The sequence below is a fragment of the Balaenoptera borealis genome (assembly GCF_965194805.1).
Source record: "Balaenoptera borealis genome assembly, chromosome: 20".
Classification (NCBI taxonomy): domain Eukaryota; kingdom Metazoa; phylum Chordata; class Mammalia; order Artiodactyla; family Balaenopteridae; genus Balaenoptera; species Balaenoptera borealis.
In genome coordinates, this window is record NC_138879.1 from 54071204 (window position 1) to 54094900 (window position 23697).

General features: G+C 42.3%; 1 protein-coding gene and 1 long non-coding RNA gene across 7 annotated transcripts in view; both read right to left on the reverse strand.

The window, feature by feature from the left end:
• The window catches only part of STX8 (syntaxin 8), a 252938-nt gene that overhangs the window by 144073 nt on the left and 85168 nt on the right, over positions 1–23697 (reverse strand). The gene's annotated exons all lie outside the window — the stretch shown is intronic.
• Positions 1089–20523, reverse strand: LOC309618725. The gene is made up of 2 exons (XR_014238598.1): positions 17866–20523; positions 1089–1350 (listed from the first exon to the last, which is right to left on the reverse strand). It is a non-coding gene; the product is annotated as an uncharacterized lncRNA (long non-coding RNA).

Genomic DNA, 23697 nt, shown 5'->3' on the forward strand with positions numbered 1-23697 from the left:
CTGAGACTCGTCTACCGAAGGAGCAGGACAAAGTTCACGTGGGCATTTCTGCTATACTGTGATGGACGCGTTCCTGGAAAACCTCGCGTCCTGCAAAAATCGCACTCTCGAAATAACAGGGCTGATGGTGGAAAGCACCACTGGGGCAGACCCCTTGAAACCTATGTCACTTTGTAACCAGAGCACTAACCAAAGCAAGAACAAACACCTGGGGAAAATGACTTGCACAGCCCAGGCAAGCAGCTCGGCCGTGGCTGCAGCTGCCTCAGGGGATATTAAACCCGCGCAGGACAGCAGAGTGGGGAGGTTGGCTGGCAGACACAGCGAGGGTGGGAGTTAGGGGGTCACTGGTGAGGTGGACGCAGAGGGGGTACCCCTGCCAGGAGCCCAGAGTCCTACAAGGCCGAGGGTGCCCTCCCTGTGGAGGGGGCCCTGGGTGCGGGTGCTCATTTTTTATTTTCTTAAAATCCAGTTGAGAGGCGCCTGCAGGCTGTGAGGGCTCTTTCCCTTCTCGTCGAAGGCTGTAATTCTACTCCTGGTATTCCTGGCTCCTCTGGCCCAAGAAAAACTGCCTCTGAACCAATCCATCCTCCAGGGTCTACTGACATCGCTCCTCTACTTTTCAACTGAATGAGCTTGTGTATGGAACCACATGCTGGGGCAGATCAACTGTACCAGGACCAGGGAGTCACCAACTCCCCAGAGCCCCCCCCTCCTGGTTGGAGAAGGACCTTCCCTAGGTCTGCCATTTCCAGAACCTCTGCACTGGAGAAGAGGAGGCAACCACCCTTTGGGAGGTAAATTCCCTCGACACTCATGCCAATTCAGGGAATTCTTTTGCGTTCTGCTTAGTCAACAGAAGTGATTCTTTGTCTCAAAGCATGTAAATTCTAAGTGGGTAGGTGTGATTTCCAGACCAGACCAGCCCATCCCATTGAAACATAATGAGTAAAGCAACTATACTCCAATTAAAAAAAAGAAGTAGAACAGCAAAAAAAAAAAAAAAAAAAAAGAAAAAAGAAATACAATAAGAGCCACGTAGGCAATTCAAAAATTGTGAGTAGCCACATTAAAAGTAAAAACAAATATATTTAACAGTATATTTTATATAGCCTATCAAAACTATTATCATTTCAATGTGTAATCAATATACAAATTATTCACAAGATATCGTGCATTCTTTTTTTCGTACCAAATCTTCGAAATTCCGTGTTACTCTGCACATACAGCACATCTCAATTCAGACTAGTCGCGTCTCAAGTGCTCAATGGCCATAGGTGGTCAGTGGCCACTGTATTGGACAACACGGTCCTAACTCAGATGCTCTGTGGAGAGCAAAGTGTCATGTTTCTAGTGATAAAGAAAAAGAAAAAAATAAAGACAAAAAAAATTTTTTTTAACAAAAAATGAAAAAAGAACATATTTCTAAAGACACATAATTAAAAGAATATACAACCCAGTGAAGAACAAAAAATGTTTTTCAAGTTCATATTCTTATATCCCACAAAAAGGTACCTTTCACTTGTGACTTTCAGTGCAAATGTACTTAGTCCTTCATTACGTCGAACACGCAGTTAGGCAGAACACCACGCTCCCACACTCAGGTGTTTTGTTTTGTTTTTTTAAACAACCTGAGATATAATTTATGTACCATAAATTCACCTATTTAAAGTGTACAATTCAATGGGTTTTGGTATATTATTCTTTTTTTTTAAACTTCGGTAAAACATAAAACTTGCCATTTTAACCATTTTTCAGTGTATAATTCAGTGGCATTAATTACATTCCCAACGTGGTACAACCCTTAACCACTGTCTGTTCACCACCTCAAACAGAAACGCTAACCAGCCACACCTCGAAGGCAGGCCTCCTCTCCATTTTACTGAGAAAACTGTTAAGGCCAAGTCAACTTCAGATGAAGAGGCTAACAGCAATAATAACGCCAAACATCCTGCCACGAACATCATGGTGTCAGGACCAGGAGTGCTACACTGTGCTGGCAGAAATTTCCCAGCAACCTCCCTTCCTTCCCCTTTCTGAAGCTGGAAAGTTCCTAAGATAACATCTAGTTTCACAAAGTGTTTTGTAAGGCTGCGAGCACCTCAGCACACCGTCTGCTCCCCTAGACGCAGTCTCCTGGTTTTCTAACCATAACATCAAACATTTTAAAGATGCCATTACTGTAATGGATGAAAGGGATATAACTCCACTCTAATTTTACGCTAAAAACAAAGATGGGAAGAAATAAAATTCAAATTCTAATGCTCTTCTTTAACATTTGCTTCAAGCAAGAAAACGCTGCTTTACAGATTCTTTTTTTCACCAACCTTTCTTTCGTAGGTTCTCAAGGAAAAATAAAGAAGTTCCAATGGATTTTTATAAGTTTTATTACGGTAAAACGAGGTGTAGAGAAAACATGTCAGAGTACCAAACCGGGGTAATTAATTCCAGTATAACCTCCTCACACCAGGCCAGCACTTGCAAGCAGATGTGTTGGCTAACGATTTCAGGTCAATCTGAGCACAGTATTGAAAGTAACCTCCCATTCCTCAGAAGAGTCCGGCACGCAGCTTGCAATCTACAGCAGACAGCTTGGACACGTGGAAAAGCAGAATTTAACATCTCCTGATTTCCACTCTCCATTTATTTCCAAATCTTTGCATCAAAATAGGGGGAAAAATGCCCTCATAGTCACACATACACCATGGTAAGTATTAGCCACTAAAATACAAGGTGAGGAAGCACTTTTAAACCCAGTTACCACAAATGTGTTTTGGGAACTTTCACCTTGTTTCTCATAAACTAGAAAGTGTACTTTCATGTTCCTTTTGATTTCTAATGACCGATGCATTTAAACTATTAACAATTCATTTCCAACACGTGTCCAATTCAGAGCTAGCAGCTGGACTATTTATTTTGCTAGCTGGTGGTAGAATTAAATAGAGTCTTTGAAAACGTTTACAAGCTTTCCCTCTAACCTTCTGTGTACTTTCCAAACGAGGCTACTCTGATTTTTATTAGCTAAAGGTTTACATACTGCAATACTAACACTGCTACCTTCAAAATAAATTGTTTATAGCTCAGGTGAGGTTTAAAGCATTTTCCTCCCTGGAAGACTCTTGAGATGGAGGAGGAGAAACGCTGAACTGGTTCACTCTGGATCAACAATATTCCTTTGGAAGTCAAACAATATTCAGGCCACACAGATATGGATGCAGTCAGGGAAACCAGTTGTAAAAAGAGCTCTAGTCCTTTACAAAACCACGGGCTTCTTTCGCGAGCTCCCAATGCCTTATCATCGCAGGGTCACTATCCTCGTGGAGGGTCTAGAAACATCCTCCTAAGATTTTTTTTTTTTTGACACTAGCATTTTGACGTTGGAAGACAAGACATGAGCTTGGACCCCAGACGGATCTGGGTTCAAATCATGACTCCTTTGCTTATTAGCTACATAGTTTTGTTTTTTTAAACTTTACAAAAGACTTTTGTTTAGAATACACAAATACACATTTAGAATACACAGCTCAATAAGAAGGCAAACAATCCAGTTGAGAATGGGCAAAAAAACCTGACAGCCACTTCACAGAAGATATATGAATGGGCAAAAATCACACAAAAGATGCTCACCGTCACTACTCATCAGGGAATCGCAAATTAAAACCACAATGAGGTACCACTAGACACCCATCAGAATGGTTAAAATTACAGATACTGAGTGTTGGCAAGGTTGTGAGGCAGCTGGAATTGTTGTACAACCCTGGTGGGAATGTCAAATGATACGACCACTATTAGCTACATGGTCTTAAACCAAATCATTTAACCCAAGGCTTTGTTTCCAGCTCTGCAAAATGGAAATACTTTTGTGGAAATCATCCCACCTCATAGGTTTACTGTGAGCACTTGCACTGAACAGATGCTTGACTAGTGGTTTTAGATGGAGTCAAAGGTCGCCCATCACCCAGCCTCTCCCACAGTGTTGCTCATGACACACCCGCTCATTCACTCAGTGCATCTATTGGCTTTCCTGGAGAGGAAAAGACAAATCAGGTAGAGTCCCTTCTGCTAAGGATCGCACCAAGAGCTTCTGAGGGTTGCAGATACTAAAACGAGGGGGAAATCCAAAATAGTGAATACTTTAGCGGCTGCAGGGAATATCGTGGGGCCCCAGAGAAAGCTGCCAACGGGGAAGAGTTTCATGGAGAAGATGACATTTGAACTAGGACTGTGGCCTGTAGCTAAGAAAGGCAGGAGGAGCACCCCGGGCAGAGGGGACAATGTGTGAGAGGGCGGAGGTGTGAAATCGGTTGCTGTAGCCACTGTGGGTACCCGCAGGTGAGGCTGCCTAGCGCCCGAGATGGGCTGTAGTGTGCCAGCCTCTCTCAAAGTCGCTCTTCTATCCTAAGTGTGACAAGGTGCCACTCGAGATTTTTTTTTTTAGCATGAAGAAAACACGCTCAGATTTGTTTTTTGAGAAGCTACCTCTGGCAGCAGGGGGAAGGCAGACTGGAGCACAGAAAGACCGGGGGCAGGAAAACCTGCTGGGCTACCATCGCTGTTCTCAAAGGGAGAAGATGGGCCTTAGAGGAAAGCAGAGGTGGTAGAGACGGGAAGAAAAGATGTGAGAGACAGTTTCAGAGGTGAAATCGACTGCATTTAGTGACTGGCTGCAGATGTCTGACCTTGAAGATAAGCTGGATGTTAACAACACCTAAGAAAGGACGTAAGGAGTGGAAGAGGTTCGTGGGGGAGGAAAATGAACTGAGTTTCAGACATACTACACTGGAAGCACCTCTCCCGGTGAAGATGCTGGGTGACGCCAGGAATGCAGATCTGGGACTGCAGAGAAATACAGCCTGAAACACGCTCAGCACCTACGCAAGGCTGAAGACACAGGAGTGGATGAGGATATGGATTAGCCAAGCGGAAGAGGAGATGAGCTCAGCAAGTGCACACAGAGTAAGAGAAAACCGAAGACTCCAGGACCCGGAAGAGCCCAGGATTGAAGGGATGTTCCCCTGGTATGAGTCAGTCTGTACTCGATTCTGTGCTGCCTGTTATCACGATTTATCGGCGTCGTGAAAACATACTGTCTCCCCGAGTAGATTAAAAACATAATGCTTTATACCCACTGCTTAAAGAGCGCCCAGACAGTAATAGGTATGTAAAAGACACATATGGAGTTGAAATAGAAGAAACTAACACGGAGTCGAAAATTAGGCTTGGATTAAAAAGGGCCTTAAATATGGACCTTAGGAATTTTAGTGTCATCCATCAGACAATAAGACAGTTTTTCGACTACTGAAGTCATGCAACAAAAACAGTATCTTTAAAAGATTTATGAGGGAGTGGGTAGTAGGTTGGAAGAAAAACAGAGATTCTGTAGCAATGGAACCCATTAGGAATTAACTGTGGGAATTGAGCCACTGGTCCCGGGGGAAAACTAAAGCCAAAAGGGATATAATCCAACCAGTAGTTAACTGAATAGAACAACATGTATAGGTCCCAAAATGTTTGTCTTCAAACATATCCCACACCTCTGCCTTGCCAAAAAAGAGATAACCATAATAAACCCAAGGACTGCATGAAAGGTGAAGAAGAATGGGAAGAGGATATCTGCTTAGCTGTAAAAGAGACCTGGTACACACACGGATAGAAGGAAGAGGGGATGGGCATCTAAAATGATTATGATGTTGAAAAATATCACACACACACACACACACACCTGCTGAGGGTAAGATCACCTACATGCCTAGGACAGAATCTAGACCCTTTGAGCTACGCAGGTTTGAACCATCAGGATAACAATTATGATGGCAACGAACATAATACGGTGGATGATGAAGAATGGTCTGAAACGTCTGAGAGCTGAAAGATGTTTGGCCTGTATCACCGTGGTCGAGCCCTGGGACGTGGGGATACAAGCGGATGTGCGAAAGAAAAATCGGCATTGTGTGGACGCTGCCTCCCAAAATCTGTCCCTCCCCCACGTTAGCAGAAATGAAACGCACTCTCTGCGCAAGATATTGGTTCACAGTTTTCACGGGCTGACTCCTGGTTTGAATATAGAGCTGAGGTCAGAATTCTTGTGTCCTTTTTCCAGCCAAACTGATTTTAGGACAGGCAAGCAAGCACAGAATGCTCTTCCATGCAATAAATATGAAAATACTTAACCTCCCTGGGGTATTAGGAAGCATAAATCATGTCTGTAAAGGCCCGTGACAAGCTGAAATGAAGAGCGTTAGAAGTTGAAGAATACAATGAGAAGGTCACTACGACGGCCCCGCACTGAATTCTGTGCATATAGCTGTACTATTAACTTAATGAGTTTTACGGTTTTGAAGGTATTCCTCAATAGCTAAGTATCAGGTTGCTTCAAGGGTCCATGACTCACTCATCGGTCAAAATGTGCTACAGACTCCAACATTTATCGGCTGGCTCAAAATCGCTAGTTTCTTTCCTTATTTATTTTCTTAAAGTACTTCTTAGAGGAGCCATTAACAAGAGGATTCACTAGTCAGGGCCTCAAATGACTTGCAGCTGGGAGATCCAACCACAAGCATGAATTCAGTTTTAAGGTGTTAAGGATTACAGGGAAGGGATGTGGGGAGAAATGGGCCCAAGTGGAGAGTAAGAAGCGTGGGGGTTACCTTTTAATTGCTTTTTCAGTGAACGAATAAAATCGTGCGAGTCTGAAAACAGCAGCCTTTTCGGTGCACACCAGAGCTGACTCAGGTAATATTAAGTTATATAAATCATAGCTAAATGTTTACTCTTCATAAATTTATTTCACGTTAGGCCTGGTTAGTTTGTCACACCAGTTACACAGGTAAACTAGCTACTGCGCCCTTTAACAGATATTAATCCAATGAATGCCATACCTGTTAGACCAGGCCTTGAACCTAGGAGCAATCAGTTGTGTCTTCCCAATTCCATATTCTCTCTTCACCTTTTCATTGTCAATCAAAGAAACAGCTGGAAGAGCTCTGAGTCATCACTTTGCAACTTTGGGAAAGTCCAGCCACTTGCCGAACCTAGGAATCTTCTCTCAAATGCTCCCAGCTTCCTTTTCACTTGCAGCCACTGCAATGATTCTGTGATTACCTTTAATCATTAGCAAGTGCTTCCTAAGTAAAAAACCAAAGCTGGTACGCACGGGTCCTGCCCTGGCTTCTGGAGTAAAGTAAAACAAAGCCTATTTCTACTTTAAAAAGTTGATAATCCCTCCTTTACAATGCACTCCCCCCACCCTCCCTTAAATACCTGGGCCCTTGCAAATCAAAGTGTGATCCAAGGATCAGGAGTTTTGGCATCTCTGGAAGCTTGTCAGAGATGCAGACTCTCAGGCCCCACCCCAGATCTCCTGACTCAGAATCTGAATTTTAACAAGATTCCCAGGTAATCCACATGCACGTTAAGGTTTGGGAAACACTGCTTTAGCCCAGGGGTTGATCAGCATTTTCTGCAATGGGCCAGATGGTAAATATTTTAGGCTTTGCAGGCCATATGTCTCTGTCGGAACTACTCAACTCTGAGTAGTTATAGTGCAAAAGCAACCACAGATGATGTGTCATCAAGCGAGCAAGGCTGTATTCAAAACAGAAAAACTTTATAGACACTGAAGTTTGAATTTCATATAATTTTCACATGTCATGAAAGAATATTCTGCTTTTGGGTCTTTATGACCATTTGAAAATATAAAAACCTGCATTCTTAGCTTGTGTACTGTACAAAAACGGGCAGTGGGCCTTGGTTTACTGAGCCTTACCCTGTGCCCGGGTGCTTCACAGCACATTATTTGCCAGTTCCACCAGGGCTTGGTCCCCAACTGTAGGTAAATGCATTTCAGTTCCTTAATGTGGCATGTGTAACGATCAAATACAACGAACGATTTTGTCAACAACACAGAGTAGACTAGCAAGACCATTATTTCTTTTGATTCTAACAAGGTATTTCTTCTAATGTAGACCAATGTTCAACACAATACTTATTTTAACATAGCAGCATACAACACAGCTGGACGATAAAGGCTTTTTTTTTTTTTTTTTTTTTTAAAGAATTTCACTTTTTATTTATTTATTTATTTATTTTTGGCTGTATTGGGTCTTTGTTTCTGTGCGAGGGCTTTCTCTAGTTGTAGCAAGCGGGGGCCACTCTTCATCGCGGTGCGCGGGCCTCTCACTATCGCGGCCTCTCTTGTTGCGGAGCACAGGCTCCAGATGCGCAGGCTCAGCAGTTGTGGCTCACGGGCCAAGTTGCTCCGCGGCATGTGGGCTCCTCCCAGACCAGGGCCCGAACCCGTGTCCCCTGCACTGGCAGGCAGACCCTCAACCACTGCGCCACCAGGGAAGCCCCGATAAAGGGTTTTATCATTTTGCAAAATGCACTTTTATCTTCAACAGCCATATCTTCTCCACACTATAATAATTGATGGTTCCTATCACTACTATATTTTCCTCCGTGTAAATTCTATAATTTTTACCAGGAAAGCGCCATCCATATCCCTTTCTAATGGGATGAGAGGCAGGCCTGGAGCTGCAATGTGCTGCCATACAGTACCATTAAAAAAATTCTCACCAAAACGTGCCCCCCGTGTCCATGAAAAATAAAGACACATGGCAAAGGGTATTCTGTTAAGTCCCACTGCACATGGGATTTTTTTCACACCTTGGTCAGGATGGATAAGGGAAAGCTGGAGGCTAAGTATGGTGCAGACATAAACTAGCCCATGTCCAGAACCCTGGAAAATCTCAGCAGCAAAGGGACAGAAAGAAGGGACCTCAGGAAGGAAAGAATTGAGAGTTACTTTCACAATCTAATGGCTTCCCAACCTGAGTTGCTCCCTGAGATGATAAAGGGGGAAACACTGCAGTAGATGACTTTAAAGATATTTTCTAACTCTGAAATGTGAAGATTTGACACCAGTACTGTTACTTATCTAGTTAGACGGGCTTAGAGTCTGGGAGTGATCTCTTATTCATCCCTTGCCCTTAGACTTCCCTTCGGATCCATCATCAAAGCTTGTGGATTCCTCCTTTTTCTCTCTCTCAAATGTACCCCTCTTTCCATTCTTACCGTCATCATCCTAGTTAATCCTTCACCCCAAATTTACTGTTGTCTCCAACTGAACACCGATGTCCACAGTATTTCACAACACTGCCCAATTAAATCCGCAATAACCTTTTTTTTTTTTTTTTTTTTTTTACTGTCACTGTCACTCTAAACAATCTTCAGTAGTTTCCCAATACTTAAAACATTAGCCCCATGTCCTAGGTGCTCTCCAGTCTTCCCAAAGCCATCACCCCGTCCTCCTTCACAGCATTACGACTGACCTCCTCCTCCATCTCCAGAACCCAGGGGCAGATTTCACTCCTGTGCCTCAATGCTTCCCACTTGCTTCCCTCACCCCCGAGCTGGGCTCAACATTTCCACCCCGGACCAAAAAGGAGGCATAAAGACATATTCAAATAATTAACAATCCTGACTAGGGAAAGGCAAATGCTAATAGGGGTATGACAGAATAGAACAGATTAAAAAGAGCAAAGACGTGAGAAATTTAATCATCATTGGACCTTGTTCTCCTGATTTTCCTCAAACCCCTCTGGCTGCGGCTCCACGCCGTCCACCCAACAGGTAACAGGGATCCTCAGAACTCTGTCCTATCTACGTTCAGTACCGTGACCTTGATCACCATGCGTACATTGACCCCCCCAGATGTAAATTTCAAGTTCATAGCTCTCCCGAGCTCCAGACTCAAGAGAAGCTCATACTCTTTGACATCCCCAACTTGAGAGTAACTCGAGCACCTTGGAACACAGTGTCTTCTCCCTCTACCTCCATGAAACTTCTCCTTCCCATTTGCCCTGAATCGGAGTAAACGGTACCGGCTTCTCTGCAGCTGCACAAACCAGAAGCCAATCAATCCCGACGTCCTGCTGACTTTATCTCCTTTCAGATCTGTCCACTTCTCTCAATATCTTCCCTCAACCCCAATCATTCCAGGCCAGCCCAACATCAGCTCATGATTAAACTATTTCAAACCATCTCCTAACTGGTTTCCGTTTGTATAATCCTGACCCCCTGCTGCCCACCACCCATGCTACCCGGAAGTCATCTTTCCTTTATGGTCATCTTGGAGCAACAGAGGGGATAAAGTCAGGGTGGTGGGAGGTAACCATTGTCTCCACGTGGTATAAGCAAGCAGCAGTGGTGGTGTATTAGTGGATCAGATTCCTGAGGACATATGAAATATCCTCTTTGGACTCACCAAAATATTTAAAGATGGGAGGGAGGGAGATTTGGACATTAATGTTAATGTAAATTCATTTATACTCAAAAGCTGGTGAAATCAGGAGATGTTCTGGCTATAGACTGATAACTGTTTAGATAATCCCATAGATGAAAGAGCCAAGGGGGCTATGGAGAGTTACTTGGATGTTTGATAAGATACTAACAGTCATAGCAGTTAATATTGAAGAAGATAATCACTCCCTTCTGTAATCCTTGTACATCACCTTCAGAGGGCAGGCCTGGGGGATGGGAGGATCATATATCCCACCCAAGACGGCCACACCTCTACTCTTATGAGTTGGGAATATTCGTGTTTGAATAATTAAATCAACTATTGAAAGCAGCTGTAGGGTCTTCAATTCTTTTCTCTTGGCCAAAACAGAACTAAAGACTGATTCACTCATTTATTAAGCACATACTGGGTGCCTACTATGGGTATGCGGAGAGCACAAAGATGGGCCGCACAGAGTCTCTACCCTAAAGGAACGTGAGATCTAGCAACGTGGTACAGTCTGCTTCAGTTTCACGTGGAATATGCTACTGGAACGTACCAGAAGCCCCTCTACGGCTCAAGGAGAATGGCCCAGCTGAGCAGAAATTTGAGGCCAAAGTGATTTCTACTCTTCCAGAGTTCCCCTTTCCTTCTATCCCATCTCCCTTGTTTTTGCTAGCTCCTCCATGGGTCTGGAGAGCCCTACTCTCTAGGGAGTAATGAGGTACCCCACACCTACACTGACCAAGGTGCAAAACATCCCATTACTCCTTTATACTTCTTGTACTAAGTGACCACAGAATCTGTTTATCCAGTGTGCTAACATGATCATAGACAAGAAAGAACAATAGTATGTGTTACTAAATCCCCCCCACAAAAGATAGACAGCTTTTCTTTTTGACCCTTCTTCAAAGTGTTCCACTTTGCTTCCCCCATCCACGAATATTTTCCTCACCCGTTATCATTCATTCACTCACACCTACCCTAAATATACCATAGCACTGTAGCATCGCTAGTGCAACCCCAGAAGACCTTCCTAACGCTTCTGCTCTCCATCCAGAGGTCTTCAACTCCGTTCCTCATTCACATAACCTTTCACACATTCTTAGCTACTTCTTCAGTTCTGCCAACTCAAAGCCCTGCTCCTACGCCTGGTTTCTGGGCTACACTGGCACCTCTTTGCCCAAGTGAACTTGAAGAAAGGTCTCTTAAGTTCACAACTGCCAACACATTGTTTCGATCAGCACGGATTCAGTGGAATTATTTGCTGTCTACACCTGGTCAGTCCACCTTAATTAATAATAATAATAATAGTAAACCTCAAAAGTTTTGTAGCCATTTTCACAGCATTATCACAAAGCCTGGCTTCACCTGGAGCCTGGGGAAGTTAATTAAAATCTTAAACCCCAGGATCTTTTTATATTGAAGTGAGAAGTCTCCAGAGATGGTATAACAAGTACCATGAGCACATCATCTTGACAAAAGAAAAACAAAGGTATTTACTGCGTTGGTGTGCGAATACATACACAAATGGATTCTTCTTCTTTGACGGTAACTTCCTGACAGCTCAGAACAATTTCCTTAGGATACCGGCTATGGATATTTGCCTGGAGTTTTCAATAGCTGGCTGTGTAAAGGGAGACAGACTTTTTGTCTCCCCCCACCCCCGAAAAGAATGGAAACAGACTCTTTCTTTCAAAAGTTGGCAGAGATACGTGGCAGAGGAGTCCAGCTCATTTGTAGAGGCAAACATGCTGCCGCCCAACAAAGATTGATCACCAGCTGGGAAGCAAGTCATTCTGCTGTAGGTTCACAAAAACTTTGGCTCTTTGCTGCTCTGCTGACCATCAGCAACAGATTGACGTGCAACTCTTTGAGCGGAGAAGCTGGCTACAGAGGAGAACTCAGGGGCGCTACACACGTTGCAAGTGTATTATTCATGCACTCCCTGCCTGGAAAAATGCAAGTTCCCCACCTTTCTGACCTGGGCTTGGAGAACCGTGAGGGCCTGAGTTTGCTTTGTGACTTGGAAGGCTGCTTTTACGGCCTTCCAGAGCAACAGAAAAAAATGAATCCTACTGGCACTTTCCAACGAAATGCCAAAATCCACGAAGAGAAATGACCAAGGAGCACTTTTTTTTTTTTTCCCATTTCCCACTGCGAGTGAGAAAGAAGAGACAAGATATTTCATGTCCCTGTTAAAGAGTCTGTTTTGCAAAAACAAATGAAGTACAGCTTGTTATGCCCTTTGTAGCGAGGGTCTCGAAAAAGAACACACGTTGCTGTGATTCTTTAAGGATGGGGAGGAGAGTCAAACTCCCAAAAAAAAAAAGGTTTAAAGCACCATGCAGCAAGCAGGCAAGGCATATTTACTTGTTTAAGAAAATGGGTACCCAAGTGACACACTGGAAAAATAGATCAACCTGCTGATGAGTTTTATTTTGTGTAAGTTTATTAACTTTTCCAATTATTTTGCACTTTTAAAAAACTGTAACATGCTTCCCACCTACTACTTTTTAAACCACTATGATACTTTAGGTACCTTAATATTTCAATAGTTGTTTCCTGCACTTGTTTTCCATCAGCTTCCACTAACAGACATTTTAACCAAAAACAATTTAGCACAAAAAAATGCTGTCATTACACGGGTAGGGATTCTCTTGTTCACCAGAGTATGGCTGAAGCCTAGAAGAATGCCTGCCTGGCATGTAGGAGATCCTCACTGAATATTTGCTGACTATTTGCTGGAAGCCAACTTACACCACCATTACTTACTAACAGATGGTTCACCAACAAAATTCCATCAGCAATTTTCTCACAAATTTCAAAAGCCATCTCAATGAAGAAAACACCATCATGACTGTACCGTTTCTGCTATTACCACTTGGCCCACTGTTGAAACTATTAAATTAAAGCTGAATATAAAGAAGACATTTAGCCCATGGGATTAATTTCTGCAAAGCTAGTGAGAGGGAGGAAGCAAACTACTGTTTTCCTTTTCATGGGAGTGCTGCAAGGGTTTACTCTGCACAAAGATAGAAAGGAATAAATATGTAGTAGTTAATGATGGGGAGAAGCAACAGCTTTTTGGCATGAGTACAAAGCCAGGAAATTTAGCAGTTTCCAGAGAGTTGCATATGCTTTTCAGTGAGAAGGTTTGTGATAGCACTTCCTCATGAAATGCCAAAATCCACACCGAGAATGACCGAGGAGTCGTTTTTTTCCATTTTCCCACTGAGAGTGAGATAGAAGATACGTGATGTTTCATGTCACCGCCAAACAGTTTGTTTTGTAACAATATATGAGGAGAGACAGCTTATTACACCACCTGTACTATACTATTTGTTAGCATTTTAATAGGTAATTAATCTGGATTGGATAGGCTTTAAGATTTTTATTTTTTGGCACATATGCTCAAGCTATTATGTTGTAAATCTCAACCATTTCAGCAAATGTCATCCTGACCATTCCCTACTGCATAGAACACTACCAGTGAAATAGTCAAGGTCAGGAACTTGGATTCTTTACCCACTGTATTCAGGAAAACCAATTTATTGTTCTGTCTCAGTAAAGAGGGGTGATTTCTTTGGGGCCTATATCATATTGGCAGTCAATCTAGAAAACTTATAATTACTTTTAGGCAATGGGGGTTTTGGTAAGTACATTAATCTGTCTCTGTGAATTTAAACACGTACCCTATAGCTGTAACTATGATAAAATTCCGAGTTCAACATTTTATATTACTTTTCAGGAATGAAGTGTGTGCTTAGTATGTCTGAATGGTGTGCAAAATCTAACATAAATCAAGAGTATGTCTTCGCAATGGGGGTAAAAATCTTAGGAAGGTCCTGAGGTGTCTTTAAAGCAGCCTTCATGCTGAATGGTCCTGGTTTGGCAAGTTAATTATTAAAGCAATATTTAATTGTGTTTGGTAATTACTACAAATCATTATTTAAACTAAACTAAATTTAAGCACTTTCTAGAGTATAAAAATATAGGTGAATCTGCCCACTTGCTAAAATTTACTTGTAACCCCTTGTACCAAAACAATATTCAGGGCATGTCCCCAGTCATTCCTGGACACGCACAGAATGAAAAATTTGAGGCGTGTGACATGCACGTCCCCAGCTGAGGTGAAACAAGACGATACTCTGCCTTCTTATTTCAGCTCTCATACCATAAACAAGCGTCTGCATCCTGGTCTACCTAGTGCCACGTTCTCCACATTTTTTGCACTTTTTGTTGGTGATTTTTGCTTGTCTGGAATGGCCCCCAAGCACAGGCTGTGATGTGCCTTCTGGAGAAAATGCATGTATTAGATCAGCTTTGTTTGGGCTGTTGACCGTGAGTTCAATGTTAATGAATCAACAAAATATCTTAAATAATGTGTCTTTAAACAGAAACACACTGAAGACAAGATTACATGTTGATCAGCTGACAAAAATGTCGAGACCAGAGTCTCCTGGGAACCTTACCTGGTATTCCCCCCAGCGGCAACGGTTCCGTAATCACCATTCAGTGTTCATGGTGACTTTGTAGACCACAAACACCATAAATACGGTAATGAGAAATGACTTAATTTTTTTTAAAAAATGATCTTAATACAAAATTTTCACCCTTAAGAGAAAGGTTTTGCCTTTGAAGGGTAATGGTAAGTGCTCTACATTATAAAAAGTATTAACAAAACCAATGTTTAAAGACATTAAAAATGGTTAAAATTTCTGTAAAGAGACAATACCAAGTGCTGGGAAGAATGAGGTGCAACTGAAATTCTCACACACGTGGGTGGGGATGCAAATGGTTCAGTCACTTTGGAAAACAGCTTGTCAGTTTCTTTGAAAACTAAACATATGCTTAACGGTATAAACTGGAAATCCCAAGAAAAGTAAAAACATTCACTCACAGAAAAACCTAAATGCAAATGTTTGCAGCAGCTTGATTCAAAGTTGCCAAATCAACCCACTGTCCTTCAACTGGTGAATGAAAAAACAAACTGTGTTTTCATAGCAGCACTATTCACAATTTCCAAGACAGGGAAGCAACCTAAACGTCCACCAACAGACGAATACTGCTTAGCCATAAAAAAGGGGAAATAATGCCACTTGCATCAACATGGATGGACCTAGAGATTATCATACTAAGTGAATCAGAGAGAGAAAGACAAATATCATATGATATCACTTATATGTGGAATCTAAAAAAATTATACATTTTTGTAAATGTTATTTACGAAACAGAAACAGACTTATAGACATAGAAAACAAACTTATGGTTACCAAAGGGGAAAGGGGAGGGGAAGGATAAATTAGAAGTTTGGGATTAACAGATATACACTACTATATATAAAACAACAAGGACCCACTGTATAGCATAGGAAACTATATTCAATATCTTGTAATAACTTATAATGTAAAATAATCTGAGATATATATATGTGTGTGTGTGTGTGTATATATATATATATATATATATATATATAAAAACTGAACCACTTCACTGTACACCTGAAACTAACACACCATTGTAAATCAACTATACTTCAATAAAAATAAATTTTTTAAGAGAGAAATTGTGGTACAGCGATACAGTGGGATACAATGGAATACTCTTCATCAGTGAAAAGGAACAAACTACTGATACAAGCAACAGTATGGATGAAGCTCAAATGCCTTTATGCTCCGTGAAAGTAGCAGATACAGAAGCTACACACTGCACGATCCCATTTCTATTCCAGTTTGGAAAAGGCAACCCTGTAAGGACAGAAGACACATCAGTGATGCTCAGGGGCTGGGATGGAAGGAGGAGCTGACCATAAAGGGGCGCGAGAGAACGTTCTGGGGTGATGGACCTGCTCCGTGTCGTGACTATACATGTTTATCAAAACTCAAAGAACTGTTGCCCCCAAAAGGACAAACTTTATGTAAATCAGTACTCAACAAACCTAACACACACACAAAGGTAACAAAGGACAATAATGCTTTAACATTAGACATTCCTTCAAATTCTCCTCTGATTTTTACCAGTGTTCACAGGTACACTTTACCTAGCATCACACAGATGGATGCTTTGTTTTTTTAAAAAAATCTGATGCATGTTGCCACTCCGGCAAAGACCAGCATGATGATTTGGCAAGGTAAGACCCCTTTCATCAGCTTCAAATCCACATCTTTTTTAAGCTCCTGCAGCAGCACTTCTCATGAAGCAGTTTTATTTCTTGGTGGCCTCAGTATTTCGTGCATGTATCTGCTCTTAACCACCAATGGAGGAAACGCAACTGACATCCTGAAACAAGGCCTCTTAGTGGCCTTCCACTAGGAGAGAAACCTTCGCCCCGCTTCCAACAACAGAACAAACATTTGGAAGCAGGGGCTGTGTACCAGGCCTGTGCTCAGCACTGGGGATTCAAGAATGAATCAGACAGCCTGCTTTTTTCACTTCCTCACTGTATCTTAAAGCAAGGGTGACCTTCATCCCTCAAACCTTCTGGCGTGAGTTAGATTTTAGAAATCTCTCCTTTGTTTATACCATCTCTCCCAGCATTTATCTTCTGAATTATTCACTTTTCCTAGATCTAATTCTCACTGTAATCCCATTTTACTTCTTAAAGTTTGACTCAAAGTAGTCCAAGCTGATTCTGCTTAAATTCATCTTCTTGTGGAGAAAAAACAGGGTCACACAAGTCAATGTCATCTCATCTTTTCATCTCACACTTTGTCACTATGGAGATAGACAGTCCCAGTTTGAGAACTTACACAAGGTATTATTTTAATGTTTGATGGACTCTCCAAACTAAGCACTAATTCCCTTTGGGTACAATGGTTTTCATAATTTTTCTAAATAAAATGGTGCCTCTGACATGTATCTGGCCCCTGCTAGAGTTCATGGTTTCTAGTGGCTTGTAGAACTTAAAATATTATATACTTTCTGACAGGTAAAAGTAACTAGAACCTCTATTCCAAGAGTTATAATTTAGTTCCCATAATATATATGTCCAAATTACTTTTATAATTTTATAAACAAACCCATCTCTAAGTTTTCCTTTCAATGAAAAATGGGTATTTAAGGAAGAATGGAAAAATAACCAAAGTGTTAGGTTTTTCCACCAAACAAATCAATGACTTTTGATTACTTCATAAGAAACAAATGCATAATTTAAATATACAAATACATACATACACTCACAGATACATACACACACAGTCCCTGGATTCTTAAGAAAACTAAAGTTTCACTGCTTAGACAATTTGAGTTTGATGGTTTGCTTCTTTTTTCTTATTTGGTTTAATTCAAGCTATATCTGATGTATGCTTTTCTCTTAACCCGATTAATTTACCTTGATGATTCACCTTTAAAATACAGAAGCAACTGATTGCAGTCTCTCTTAACACAAGGGGCATGAATTGTTCTGTTGGGGTCAAATAATAATAACTATAAGATATGTCCTGATGGCAATTTCATCATTATGACCGGGCTGGTATGTGACTCAAATTATAGTTACTCAGCAGTAACTATAACTCAATCTTGTGTCTTCTTTGATGTTTTATTCTAAGTATCTGAAATCATTTTTACCCCAGACACTCCTGTACCTGAGAGCTTCTTGGTGGAGCCTTTGTCTTGCCAAGAAATACCTGAAACGATTAGCTCTATCTTCCCTTCTTTCAAACACAAGAGCGCTTGTGGGGAAGAAAACTGATGCTGGAAGAAGGCGGGAGAAGAGGGGAAAAAATTCTCTTCAATCTTGAGTGGAATTCAGATACCAAATACAGAAGAAGAAAAAATGTCTCTGCTCAACTAGAAGTTAAATATAAATGTTTCTATTTCTAAACACCTGTTCTTAGTCAAGTATGATGCTTCCTGGGAGAGGGAATTAGTCCTTTAAAACACCCTGCAGCTCTGTAAGGTTCAGATGGGTGGGAGTACCCAACTTTGGGGGTTGATGCTGAGCCTGATGAAGTACAAGCAAAGAAATGGACACACGGGGCACACGGCCCTGCCAGACGACAGTGGCTCTCTGGATGACGGCGGCAGACAACTAGGGCCTATTGGATATAAGTGAGCACGTGGAAAGATCAACTGGTACAAGGTCCCGTTCCCTGATGAGCATTCCCGACGACTGAACTTCTGTGCCCCTTCAGCTGTCGATGACTTCAAGTTTAAAATCCACTTGGGGACTTCTCTGGTGGCGCAGTGGTTAAGAATCCGCCTGCCAATGCAGGGGACACGGGTTCAAGCCCTGGGCCGGGAAGATCCCACATGCCACAGAGCACCTAAGCCCATGCGCCACAACTACTGGGCCTGCGCTCTAGAGCCCACGAACCAAAACTACTGAGCCCGCGCGCCACAACTACTGAAGTCCACGCACTCTAGGACCCGCGTGCTGCAACTACTGAGCCTGCGTGCTGCAACTACTGAAGCCTGCGCGCCTAGAGCCCGTGCTCCGCAACAAGAGAAGCCACCGCAATGAGAAGCCCGCGCACCGCAGTGAAGACCCAACACAGCCAAAAATAAATATTTTTTTTTTAATTAAAAAAAAATAAAATCCACTCGGGAACTCTCAAATCACTAAGTTTCCCAGCAGGGTGGGCTGGACCTCATTTCTAGGACCCAATGTGGCTAGAAATGGGGGTGGGGATCCAGAAGGTTAATTTCCTAAGCCCTGAAAATCACTGATACTGGTTCATCATGTAGGTTCATCCAATGCACTGTAAAACTCAGGGAAAACCAAGAAAGCTGCCACAGCAATAGTAAAAAAAAAAAAAAAAGAAAAAATGTTGACTCCGTGGAGAAAATATCAACACTATTGTTATTAACACTGACGATGCTCTAGTGGTCATACAGACCGTAAAAAATATACGTGTTCAGATCTGAATCAGATAGGAAGATGGACACTACGTAGCACCTTCAAACAGCACTTTATTATAACTCCCTCTTATTCTCCTTTCTTAGAAAATACTGTAATTCTCTGTTCCCAATGCTGTCTTTGCCACTAGAGTGTAAATTCCTTGGAGGGGACGTGGGTAAGAAGGGCAAAAGGACATATTCCAACGTATCTGTGTACCCTGCACTTAGCACAGTGCGACTAGTGGATGTTGGATAAATGTTTGTTGCATCAATAAATAAAATGTGCCATGCATCTCTTGCTCTCCTGAAAAGACTTACTGTTAAGACCCGCCAGTCCCAACCAAGAGGGATGACAGGGGAGTGTGAATTGCAACTGAAGAAGAATGGGTCGGCTGCAAGACACTGCTCTAATATGGTTTTTGGTGACAAAACCGCGGATGTCAAAGATGCAATGGAGAAGTTTGAATAAGACTGTTTCATGAAATTAAAGGGAAAAAAGACTACATTTCTAAATATTTTTCCAAGTTATTTCAAATATATATAATAAATTTAATATCACAAGTAGACAACTGAATATTTCAACAAGAGCCCTAAAATACATATTCCAAGTCGGGCAAGAAATTTGGTAGGAAGGTGGGGTCTTCTTTTTGGAAATACAGGAATTATCTTATATTCAGGGATACAAGCATAGATAAATGAGAGTGAAAGCTTTGGGGGACACCAGAGAAGGCATGGCAAGGAAAATATTTTGACATGTTGGTAGGAAAAAAAAAAGCACAAACGAAAAGAACACAATGTAGTAAGGAATTAAAATAGTAGTTGAAGAAAAAATAGGACGATTTTGACTATGGTATCATGAAGGGAAGGACAGGGGAGGAGGAACCCAACACGGACAGGAATACAGACACTCCAGTAACACAGTCAATGTACTCTGCAGACACCACGTGACAACATTGTTCACAAAGTGGGATAAACTATACACACACAGCCTTTTATCCAAGACGCTCTTAAAATTATTCACAAAACTTTACAGTTTGCAACTAGAAGGGAAAGTCTATGACCACTAAGTCTAATTATGGTCCTGACCATTTCTCATATGAAAAACTGTACCAAGAGTCCTCTGTGGGATACTGCGCCATCCCCCATCTGGGATTTAGGGGTACAGTTTACTATCCCCAGCACAGCCTCTCCCTGCCCTAACAACACAACGGTGGTCCACACAGTCTCCAGATCCTGGGAAGGCCTGTCACGACCAAGGATGTTAAGTATTGAATATATTAAACAAGCAAACCTTTAGAGGAGGTCCTTGCTAGACAGGCAGGGCTGGGTGTCATGATACGAGAAGCACTGTTTTCCCGTGGATATGAGATTTATCTGCCATAGAAAACCAGTTCACTGGTGAAGGGGGAAGGAGGGGGAGGAAGCATGTGTACTTGACGGGGGGCGGGGTGGGGGGAATGAAGCGAGCGCAGAGGGTTGTGGGTCTCAGGATGGTCTTCGGAGCAGCAATTACAAACACTAATTTGAAACCCAGAAGTAGTGGAGAAAAGGCTGGGAAAACCAACCGAAATAGCATTTGATCTTTGGCCTCTCTGATCTTAAACTGGGCTGAGCCCCCAGCTGAGTTCACTGGGGCCACCGAACAGCTGTCCAACGATAACCGCTTTCATAGTTGTCAGCAACATTTGGTTAGAACCAGGACTGGGGCTGTTCCCACTCTGTGGAGATGGAAAAAGAGCCTATGTTTCCCTTCATTTTTAACCTCTGCTGGAGCTATCCTAAATTAGGAAGTCATCTGGATTTGTAAAAATAATCACTTCTTGGCATGTTCACAGAGTCTGTTGAAATGTTATTTCGGAAACGAGAATTTGGATGCCCAGAGGTCACAGGAGGAAATGAGTCTGGCAATTTGAAAGTGCACCTGCTGAAGTTCCCGGCCCTCTCAGTATTCAAATAATTCATCCATGCTTCCAAACATCTTTTGTGTCTTTTGTTTAAAAAAAAAAAAAAAAAAGTTTTAAGTTATTACACTTAGTATGAATCAGAAAACAGCCCTGCTTTTCTTTAGATGTGGATTCTGGGGGTTTTCTCCAACATTTTTTCACAATTCAACAAATGCTCACTTAGAGTCTACCTTATACACAGTACTCTGTGAAGCATGTATGTGTCAATCAGGACCGCTTAGGCTGCAAGAGGCAGAAAGTCCTACTCAGACTGGATTAAACACAGAAACTTGTCTCACGTGATAAGAAATTCAGGAGTACCTTCAGGGACAGCTGATTAGAGGTTCAGAAAAGTCATTAAGTAACCAGGTTCCTTCCATCCCTGTGTTAGTCTCCTATCTCTGCTGTAACAAGTTACTACAGACTTAGTGGCTTAAAACAGCCCATTATCTTACAGACCCGGAGGTCAGAAGTCTGACCTGGGTCTCGCTGGGTTAAAATCAGTGTGTCCGTAGGGCTGCATTCGTTTCTGTAGGCTCTGGGGAAGAGCCCACTTCCCAGCTTTGCCAGCTTCTAGAGGTGCCTGCACTCCTTGGTTCGTGGCCCCTTCCATCTCCAACTCCAGCAATGGCTGGTGGAGTCTTGTCACACCACACAATTCTGACAATGGCTCCCCTTGCCTCCTCTTCCACTTTTAAGGACCCTCGTAATTACACTGAGCCCATCCAGACCGTCCAAAATAATCTTCTCATCTCAGGGCCCATAGCCTTAGTCACATCTCCAAGTCCCCCTTTTCTGTGTAAAGTAACATAGTCTTAGGTTCCAGGGACCAGGACATGATCTTTGGGGCCATTACTCGGCCTGCCACAAATCTCTGCTCCTCCAGCCTCAGCGAGGGCTTTGGCCTCCAGCCGGTTCCTCTCAGAGTCACAGAATGGTAATTGGAGCAGTTCCAAGTATCACATGCAGACGTACCTTCCAGAGGAAGGAAAGAGCGAGCCATCTCTTTCTTAGAAGGGAGAGAAAACCTTTGCCAGACTCCCTAGAAGTGCTTCTCCTTCATGTTTAACTGAGACGGGTCACTGGCCCATTATCAATCCAATCTTTGACAAGGGGAAGGGGTTCACTGTAATCGGCACACACTGATAATTTGGGATGGCTGTCACAGTCAGCCATCATATTCGCTATGGTGTGGCAAATGCCTAGAAGGGAATATAATCACTATGTATAGAACACTTATAACTAAAGGTCCAGCCCTGAGCTGGATGTCTTACGTGTCACCTAGCTTAATCTCCCATCAACCCTGTGAGGTAGGCATTAACTCAATCTTACCAAGAAAACCAAGGCTCAGTTTGAATTTTACTATTTATTCTAACTATAGATATTTCTGTTTATACTATTTTATATAGAGATGTAGATGTAGATTTGCTGTCTATTAAGGACAGGAGAGTTGAGTTGAAATCTGTGTTTCTACTTTGATGCTATGACAGTGTCGTCCAAACTAATCATGACTTTAAGAAGTTCACCCTATGGCTTGCTAGAAAACAGACTCCAAGTCCGAACTTCGAGTCATTTGTCATGCTCTCGCTCCTCAAAGGCTGTCAGAAATTTCCGATGCAGTATGAGCATGCCTTAGAGGCTGCTTAGAGAAAGAAGACAATGGCATATGAGGACAAGAAGCTCAGCTAAGCACCAGAAGTCTGAACTCTATAGGTCTATCAGTCCAAGTCCAATCAGAAGACAGAAACCATACCAGTTATTTTAACAGAGAATTTAATAGAACTATTAACACGATAGAAACTTGTGAAATAGGTACTTGAAAGAGTAAAAGCACAACCCTAAGGTATCACGGAAGCAGTAACGGTAGCAAAAGGAGTAAGTTAAGATTATTAAAATTAGGAGCCTACAGGTGGGCTCTATGGAAATGAAACTCAAAGTTCTGCAGAGAAGGTGCCACTCCACTGGTGCAAGTGTCTGGAGGGCACCTGAAGAGGCTGAGCCTGTGACTGCTGGAAAACTGCCAACTGCGTTCAGCTGCTGCTTCAGGAAGGCATTGCTGCTGCTACCAGGGTGAAAAGGCATAGCTGGTGTGATGCAACAGACAGGAAGTAAATGGACACCTGTCCTCCAACCTTGCAGCATCCTTCTAGCACTTGCTGCTGGCAGAGCTTAACAGGAAGCCAGCTGGCAAGGCAGAATGTGGCTCGCAGAGTGCCAGCTCCAGCATCACAAAGGAGAGCCCAGGACGGTGTGTTTGGAGATAGTTATCATATGTGCTCCACAGCTTTCTTAAATCTGATTCTTAAAAATCAGCAGCTGCAAGAGGCAATTATCAAAGAGTAGAAAATCATTTTCTAAAGCAACGAAGGCATTCCTATAAATAGAATGGAACGCTGAGGGATTTAAATTAGGATCTGCAATTACGAGCTTTCAATTATGGCATGCAATTGTTTTAGGAATACAGCTACGACACAAGGCAAATGTTTACACCTCTAAGTCCACTGATCGGTGTGATCCTTAAAGCAAGTCTCAAACTTCGCTGCATGCCTTACACAAAGTAGGTTGTACCTTTCCTTTAGATTTACAAAGCAGCACAAGAAGGAAAGAAAAGTACTTAAATATGAAGTTAAACCA